The sequence below is a fragment of the Euphorbia lathyris genome, chromosome 9 (assembly GCF_963576675.1).
Source record: "Euphorbia lathyris chromosome 9, ddEupLath1.1, whole genome shotgun sequence".
Taxonomy (NCBI): domain Eukaryota; kingdom Viridiplantae; phylum Streptophyta; class Magnoliopsida; order Malpighiales; family Euphorbiaceae; genus Euphorbia; species Euphorbia lathyris.
The window spans coordinates 11,472,572-11,482,049 of record NC_088918.1 but is presented as its reverse complement, the minus strand read 5'-3'; the positions used below and the strand labels follow the sequence as shown (position 1 = coordinate 11,482,049).

General features: G+C 34.4%; 1 non-coding gene across 1 annotated transcript; it reads left to right on the top strand.

Annotated features, from left to right (window-relative positions):
- The first annotated feature begins 1,734 nt into the window (after positions 1-1,734).
- Positions 1,735-1,841, top strand: LOC136207652 (small nucleolar RNA R71). Its single transcript, XR_010676782.1, has one exon. It is a non-coding gene; the product is annotated as a small nucleolar RNA R71 (small nucleolar RNA).
- Positions 1,842-9,478: the final 7,637 nt, after the last annotated feature.

The window sequence follows — 9,478 nt, the reverse complement described above, 5'->3', positions numbered from 1 at the left end:
TGAAGGCGGAACTGGTCCATCTCCTCGAATCAAAGGCTCTGGGTCCTTATCGTCTAATTCTTCACCCATTATAGGTTCTATTATTTCTTCTCTTTGAACAATGTCATTAACACATTCTTCAACTAAATCAAGTTTCATACAGGCGAAATCCTCCATAGGATATTTCATTGCTTGATTCATATCGAACTCGATCTTATTGTCACCTATTCTTAAAACTACTTTTCCTTTCGACACATCAACTAGAGCACGTCCCGTGTTCATGAACGGTCTACCAAAGATTAGCGGACAATTAGCATCATAAGCAAAATCTAAGATAACAAAATCAGTAGGAAAAATAAACTTGTCAACTTTTACTAAAACGTCCTCAATTATACCATATGGTCTTTTAGTGGATTGATCCGCTAATTGCAAAACCATATTGGTACGTTTGATGTCTTCTTCTAAACCTAATTTTTCAAAAATAGACAATGGCATCAAGTTTATACTAGCTCCTAAATCACAAAGACAACTTGGGAATTCCATATTTCCCAATTTACACGGAATGGTAAAGCATCCGGGATCTTTGAGTTTAGTAGGTAATTTGCTTGATACTATCGAACTACAATCTTCTGTAAGTGAAATGGATGAAATTCCTTCCCAACTAATCTTTTTTTAAATTAAATCTTTCAAGAATTTTCCATAGTTAGGAATTTGCGTAATTGCATCCATGAATGTTAAATTTATATGCAAATTTTTAAGTTTATCTAAAAATGATAAAAGTTGTTTATCATGGTCCTTATTTCGGACCTTGTGTGGAAAAGGTGGCTTTGGTACAAAAGGTTTCGTACCAGAGTCAATTGGTGTATCTTTTGTTTTAATGTATCTTCTTTGGATTTTGGTAAATCATTTCCAGGTAAAGTTGAATTTCCGGGCATCTCCGGACCTAAGTAGTTTTTCCCTGAGCGAAGAGTGATAGCCTTAACATGCTCTTTCGGATTTTCTTCCGTTTGGCTAGGAAGACTTCCCTCTTTGCGGGATGGAATTGATTTAGCAAGTTGTCCAATTTGAACCTCCAAATTATGGATGCTAGATGATTGGTTTTTGATAAACTGGTCGAATTTACTTTCGATCCGTTTAAAACCATCGTCTTGATTACTTACCTTTCCATTCATAGCATCTATAAATTTGTCGATTTTTGGAGATAAAGTGCTAATCGTATCTCTTGTTTGATTTTGATAATTATTTACACGATATTGATTAGCATTTGCATTATTATTATTATTATTATTACTATCTTTCCAGTTAAAGTTAGGATGATTTCTCCATCCAGGATTATAAGTATTAGAATAAGGATTAGTAGTTTGGTTTTGTCCTTGGACAAAATTTACCTGTTCTATCTCATTCATACCTTCGTAATCAATGTCTGTCTGGATCGGATTACCATTAGGATCGCACGGTGCCATAAACCTATCAACTTTGTGCGATAAGGCAGAAAATTGGGCTTGTAACATCGCAACTGGATCAAGATTCATTATACCTTTAACCGATGATGTACCTGAGGATGACGGTTTCGCCATTGGTATATGTCCACGCTCTACGGGCCACATACTGCTGTTGATTGCCATTTCCTCCAAAAGTTCTCTTGCTTGGACGGACGTCTTCTTCATAAATAACCCTCCAGACATAGCATCTAATGAACCTCTAGTCGTAGGATTTAATCCATTATAGAATGTCTGCATTAAAAGTGCATCTGGCAATTGGTGGTGTGGGCATAAATGTTGAAGTTCTTTAAAACGTTCCCAAGCTTCATAAAGAGTTTCATTATCATTTTGGGTAAAAGATGTCAATTCTTTGATGACTCTTGCGGTTTTTGCTAAAGGAAAATATTTTGATAAAAACGCTTGGGCTAATTGGTCCCAAGTTTCAAATATTGCAGCAGGCATAGAAGTTAACCAAATTTTTGCCTTATCCTTCAAAGTGAAAGGAAAGAGGCGAAGTTTGATTGCTTCGGCTGTTACATCAGTAATTTTAAAAGTATCACAAATTTCTAAGAAATTTGTCAAATGGGCATTAGGGTTTTCGTTAGGTAGTCCATAAAACGTTACGTTGTTTTGCAACATATTAAGCAAAGCAGGCTTAATTTCAAATTGATTTCATTTATACGGGGTCTAACTACACTATTAATTACACCGGCCATTCCTGACCTAGCATAATCCATAAGTGTCGGTGGATCGGCCATATTTTCTGGCTGGACTACTTTGGTTTTTAAGGGTGTTTTGTCTTTGTTTTTGTTGTCTTTCTTGTTTTTCTTAAGTGTTCTTTCAATTTCTGGATCAAGAGAGTCTAGTGGCGTGCCCGAACTTCACGAACTGCGCATGAACTTGAAATTGTTGCACGAACCAAACTACCTTCAAAACAAAATTGAAAACAAATATGTTATATAAACTGAAAATAAATAAAATGTAAAAGTTGTATAAAAATAATGTGTAAACCTAGATTCGAAAATAAAATACGAAAAATAAAAATTTTGTCAAAAATTTTGGCGTATCCCCGGCAACGGCGCCAAAAACTTGTTGAGAGATTTCCGCAAGTGCACGGTTTCGCTTGTAGTAATAAAAATATCGACCCCACAGGGATACGTTTTTTAACGAAAAACTTATTTTTGAATCTGTTAATTTCGAACTTGTTAGATTTACTATTGAAGTTAATGAAAAGTGAAATTTGTCTAATTGAATTTAGGATAAATAATTGTTTAATTGAATTTGTGGACTTTGAGTATTTAAAAATGCTAGAATAAGATTTTATATTAGAATATATCGATTGTTAGAAAAGTTTTCTGATTTAGGGATGAATTTTACAAAACAGGAACATTTAGAACTTTTAGAAAAACAAATAAATGTATTCGTTTGCATTGAGCAAAGAAAACAACTTTAAACTTTGTATTAATTATGATGATGAAATAAATAACGGAACCTCTAATTAATTGTCTTTGAACGTGGCGAAACCCTTTAGCCGGCATAATGCCCTTAACCAAATTAAAACTCTACCGAGATAATAATTTGCCTAAGTGTTCAACAAAGTTTCCTTGTAATGATTTTGAATTAACTACGTTTTAATGAAAACACCAGCAATCACTTTAGTGGATTGGTTACCATAAGTGCTACATAACGATTTATCGAATAGAACGGACTTTATTAGATCAAATATAAATTGATACAAGTTTACAGAGAACATGGAGCATCGAGTTCTTCGAGGGCGTGCAAGTGAACGGCTGATCAGTCCTTTCCTTGGGTTTCCTTAGAGGTTGTCAGGCTCAGGGGCGAACACTCTACTCAATCTTCTCGCTGTAACTTCGTAATAGGGATTCGGTCGGCCTCTACCAAAATGCAAACTAAAACTGGAACAATGTCTAAACGCTACTGTGTTTGTAATTAAACTATAAACAATATGTGTACCTCATCTTGTTTTGTACAGAATCTAATTTCTAACTCTCGAATTGTTTTTACTTAGAACTTATACATTAGTTCTACGCTCTGATTCTATATCTATATTACATAACATTACATTTTTCTCTCAACATCAACTCTTTATTTATAGATGTTGAAGGGTTGTGATTGAAGTGATATGTCCTTTTGTGAAAAGACGTATTCGTTGGTAAAGAGTCGTGTCCGTTGTTTAAGAATTGTGTTCTTTGTGAAGAGTCATTTCTATCCACCCGAACGAACGCGTTTCTTGGATTTCAACATGTGTTCATTGCACCTTTGGCAGAATTCTGCACTTACCGAGAATGGGGATCCTCGGCCGTGAATGGGGGAACATCAAGTTAAGCTTTGGACGAAGGGAGGAAGTAGCTGAAGGATGCGTGTCGCGGCCGTGGGTGGTAGATTCGCGGTCGCGACACGGTGCATTTTTTCACTTCTTTGCTCTCGTTCGTGTCCTTGACTTGGCGCTTTTGATTTACGTCGTCTTTGACTCCTTTTGTAAGGTTTTTCTTCTGTTTTTTATCCTTTTTCGTTCCTATTTGGATTTGACCAAATATTTAGGTACCTTGCAAGAAAGAAAGATATTCGAGAGTAAAAGTAATCTAAACAGATATAAATAACACAAATTTGTAATAAAAATGATGTAAATATTAATGATATTTTAGGTATATTTTGGGCTTAACAGAAGCATGCGAATGTAAATGTGCAGGGAAAAAGATGCTTTTACTTCGTGAATCGATGTTGTCGCGATGTTTGCGAGGCCTAAAACTTGATGATCTACATCGCAAATCGATGATTTCGCGAAGTCTGCGAGTGAAATCATGAACTTTTGTACTCGCAGCGCAGAAAACACAACAGATACTTACATTTTTCGCGCCTTTCACCCTTAAAAGCGGCAATAACAATATGATTTCGCGATGTTTGTGAGGCCTGAAACTTGATGAGCTACATCGCGAATCGATGATTTCGCGAAGTCTGCGAGTGAAATCATGAACTTTTGTACTCGCAGCGCAGAAAACACAACAGATACTTACATTTTTCGCGCCTTTCACCCTTAAAAGCGGCAATAATAATATGATAAACTAGGAAAAACGATGGAAATAATGTAGAATAACCATTTCTGGAATGGCAACAAGAAGAAAGAAACCAAGTAAGGAACAGGAAGATAAAGAACCAAAGGAAGAAAGGAAGATCAAAAGTCTTGAAATCATTAATGCAGGAGCCAAGTTTTTGCGTAACCAAGGAGATAGGGGAGCGGCCGTTCGCGAGTGGCTGGAAGAGGAAAGGTTAGGGAACTTTATTTGGTGAATACACGTTTTAAAGAACTGGTATTATGAGTTTTTTAATTACCTTATTGTTCAACCTCTTTTAAATGATATTTTTACTCTTAATTACTAGGAAGAGCAATGTAAAAGAAATTTTACTATGGTCTCCGTCCATTGTATCTTGCCAATAAAAATATGATAATTGTGTATTTTATTTCCTTATACCAATCATCTGTCAATGAGTGGCATACTTCTCTCTTCCATTGGTTGGATCTATTACACAAAATATACTATAATGTCTTTATCTATTCTACATCTAGATTTGAATCTAGATTTTCGTTTTAAATTAATATTTAAAATCGAATTTGAAATAGAAATATTAGTATAGAAATAAAAAATAAAAAGAAAAATTACGCCGTCTGGGGGCTTTACCGGGACTAACTAGTAAAATATTGGAGTATGGCTCAAGCTAGTTGTGAAGTAAAATGGGTGAATTATTTTCGTTTTAAATTAATATTTAAAATCGGATTTGAAATAGAAATATTAGTATAGAAATAAAAAATAAAAAGAAAAATTACGCCGTCTGGGGGCTTTACCGGGACTAACTAGTAAAATATTGGAGTATGGCTCAAGCTAGTTGTGAAGTAAAATGGGTGAATTATTTGTTGGAAGAATTTGGTCTTAAATGTGTCAAGCCAATTGCCTTACATTGCAATAATAAAGCAGCTATCGATAGCCAAAAATACGGTGGTTCATGACAAAATAAAATATATAGAGATTGATTGTCATGTTGTAAGGGATTTTATTGCTTACAGGTTTCTTTTTACTCCACATGTGTATTCCAAAGATCAGATAGCTGATTTATTGACAAAAGCATTAAGCCATCAGTCTATGATACCAGCTGTGAACAAGATGGGAATAGTTCAACTCAGAGACATTTCATCTTGAGGGACTATTAAGTAAGGACACGTTTGTTTTATCTATTGTAGAGATTCTTTGTTTTTTTAAAAGACTATTTTTCAGGTGTAAAAGGAAAATAGGAGGTCACTAACCAAACATCTAACACAGTCACTTTAGAAGTGAAAAGGCAAACAAGAGTTTGAAAAGTAGCAACCAAACACTCCTTAAGCTGGGGCGAATCCAGGATTTCTCCCCCATTGGGGCAAACAATACAACTAAAATCATATTCAAGTAAGAGCAAAAAAACACCAAAGCAGAGAGGCAGGAGATGAAGTGCCGGACCAACGATCCAACTACGGAGGAATTGACTGCCGATTTTGATTTAATTTTAGCTAGGATTAGGGATTTCAATTAAGAGATATTGATGGGTTGTTTTAGGTCTATTTAGTTTTACATTTAAATATTTACTTTTTCTATAAATAAAACGACATAGTTCTAATGAAATAAAACGGCCTCGTTTTTCTTTAAAACAGAATTAAAAAAATAAAAACAAAATATTAAAATTAAACCATTCTTCATCCTCAATTATGTAACCAATAAACCTTAAACTTCAATTGATGAAGTGGTCAAAGCTTTAAAACTTCAAAATTAATACTTATAAAGGAATCATAACTATCGTAATAGAACCAACTTAGTTGAAAAAGACAGAATTCACAGCAAAAGATAACAACAATCGACAACAAGAGTCGAAAAGATGCCTTAGTCATGAAAAAGACAGCATTTAGACTTTACAGCCAACAATAACAACAGTACTAGCGAGCAAGTTTGAGACATCAATCAGGCAAACTTAGAAACCCTCCACCTCCTGAATTACATATATATCGATAGGTACCATATCCGCAAGTAATTTCTTCGACATCCTTAGATCCTTGAGATAAACTTTGGCCATCAACATAAAGTCCTTGGCATTAGAGATAGTAATGAGAGTCTTGGTATTATCTGGGAGGAAGTACTTGAACTCAGAGATGCTACTAACACTACATTTAAACATTTCAGCAACTTCCTTTTTCAAATCATTAAGAGGATAGGAACAATATTTGTTGAGGTCGATAGCATGAGCATCACCACCTATATAGATCACTGATCCGTCATTGGTAGTCTGGAATTTTCCACCCAAATGGCATATAAACAGGAACTCAGACAAATCCATGGCCTGTTTCAATCAACCAAATGGTTTAGAAACATTAAATGAAATCAACTGCGGTTGTGGACAATAAGCATAAATTCATTCATATTACTGTAATAAATCAATTCATGTCAACACTTTCAGAAGATAATGTCTATCACAGTGCCAACATGAAATACAAGCTTAAGGATTTCAAATCAAAACAACAACAAATTCATCAACAAAGAATATAACGAAAAAGCAAAGATAATGTGTGAAAATAAAAAAAAGGCCACAATTTCATTAAATTCCATCCCAACCCTGAAACCATTTTGCAGGAATTTTATCACTGGCCAAACAAAATACCCAAAAAAAACCTCAACTCATCAAGCAACCCTAAATCTCTCACAACCCAAAAACCCAGAAAACCCCCCAAAAAAAACCTAAATTCAGAAGGCATAGATTCATTCACATTACCTTAAATTCATCAAGCAAACCCTAAATCCTATCACAACCAAAACCCCCCAAAAAAAAACCCTAAATTCAGAAAGCATAGATTCATTTCATATTACCTTAACAAGTCCATTCATGTTATCACTTTCAGAATAATAATCTCTCAAGTTTAAAAATGCCAATACAAAGAAAAAGCTAAAATAATTCAACTTAGTTCTCAGAATCAACACAAAAACAACAAATTTATACAGAGAACATAAAGAAAAGCAAAAACAATGCCTGGAAATAAAAAAGAGGCCATTAATTTCATAAAATCCCATCCCAACCAAGAAACCATTTTACAGCTATTTCATCACTCACGAAAGAAAATCCCCCAAAAAACCTAAATTCATCAAGCAAACCTAGAACTGTTAGATGTGATTAATCCAAAATAACAAATGGAACATAGAAAAGAAATATGAACCGTGAACATGAAATTAAAGAACAAAGTTTAGACAAACCAGAGACACTATCAATAGACAGAAAGCATAAACATGGAGATAATATCTTTTTATTTCAAAACTCCAGTGTTTGAATTTTGACCGTTCATTCTATATAAATAGAACTCGAAAGATACGTCTGTACACGAATGAACACGAATGTTCATGATGGACACAACTGTTCACTAACAAACACGACTATTGATGAAGTGAGGTGTTTGTTGGTATTTAAATTATTAATTACATAATTTTATTCATTTTTCTCCAGCAATCTCGCACATGAATAAATTTGAAAACGAGATGATTACGACGAGGTAACAACTTTCGACCATTGATATTTGCATAGAATAGTTAGCTAATGTGCCTTGAACCTTCCATTGTGAAAGTATATTTACTTTACTGGGTGATGTCCTTGAACTATTATACACAAAATTTAGTTTTTTCATAAAAATAACCGACACGTGGATGTCATATGTCGTTTCGGTCAGAGATCTGAGTTGACTCATGTTGACGTGTCATGTATGTCATCATTCGGATGCTTTTTAATCACTGAAATCGCCAAAATGATCTAATTGAGACAAAACTCAAAGTTGAGTGATTTTATTGAAACAAATTGAAGTTGAGTGACCATTTTAAGACAACCATGTAAGTTCAGTGACAAATGGTGCATTTAACCCATCTAGGAATGTCCCCTGCATATTTAGACTGAGATAAGTGAATGCCTTTAGAAGTGTAGGTGATTTCAAGACCAAGGAAATAAGATGCTTGTCCCAGATTTCGAATCGGAAGTTCGGCTTCAATTGCTGCAATAGTTTGTTGAATAAGAGCTGCACTTATCCCTGTAACCAGAATATCATCCACATAGCAAAGGATATAGAGTTTTTCAGAATCAGTATAACGGAAAAATAAGGAGTTGTCTGCTTCAGACATGATGAAACCCAATTTGCACAGAAATTGTTTTAAATGAGTGAACCATTCTCGTGGAGATTGTTTCAGTCCGTAAAGCGATTTCTGAAGGAGACACACATGATGAGGATGTTCTCTGTATTTGAACCCTTGGGGTTGTTCCATGTAAATGGTCTCAGTGAGATTGCCATGGAGAAAAGCATTGGAGATATCAAGTTGGTTGATTTGCCGTTAATGAGCTGCAGTAAGCGATAATAACAGGTTGTTGAGGAGACCAGAACATTATAACCTAAAATTGGATTGACCATTGAAGAGAGAAAAAGAAGGCCGAAGGAAGGAGGGGAGGGATTAGATTTAGGTTTAATTTGTTGTAGGCTCTGATACCATGTAAATCAGAGATTGTATTTCTATTGAATTAGGGTTTACCGATGTATACGTATTTATACAGTATAAGAGTTTGAACCCTACTGTGACTCTAGTTGAAGAGAGTCCCAGATAAGAGAAGAATTATAAACAGAATGTAATTCTAAATGATTAATTATACTTAAATTTCCAACATAAATATTAAGAACCCAAAAAAAAAAAAAGACAACAAAAGCAAATAAATAAAATTGAGGCAGTAAGAGTTCACCTGAAATGAGAGAGAGGTAGAAACCCTAAAATTTAGGTGAAAGAGAACAAAACTAATAAAATTAATACCACAAAAAATACTAACGTTCCCACACTGGATTACCATAAACCATAACCATTGATCGTTAGACAAATGGATATTACACTCTTCCACTGAATTATTTTAAACTATAAATTGACTTGTTATAATGATGTTGAATAGTGAGATCCATTTTTTCA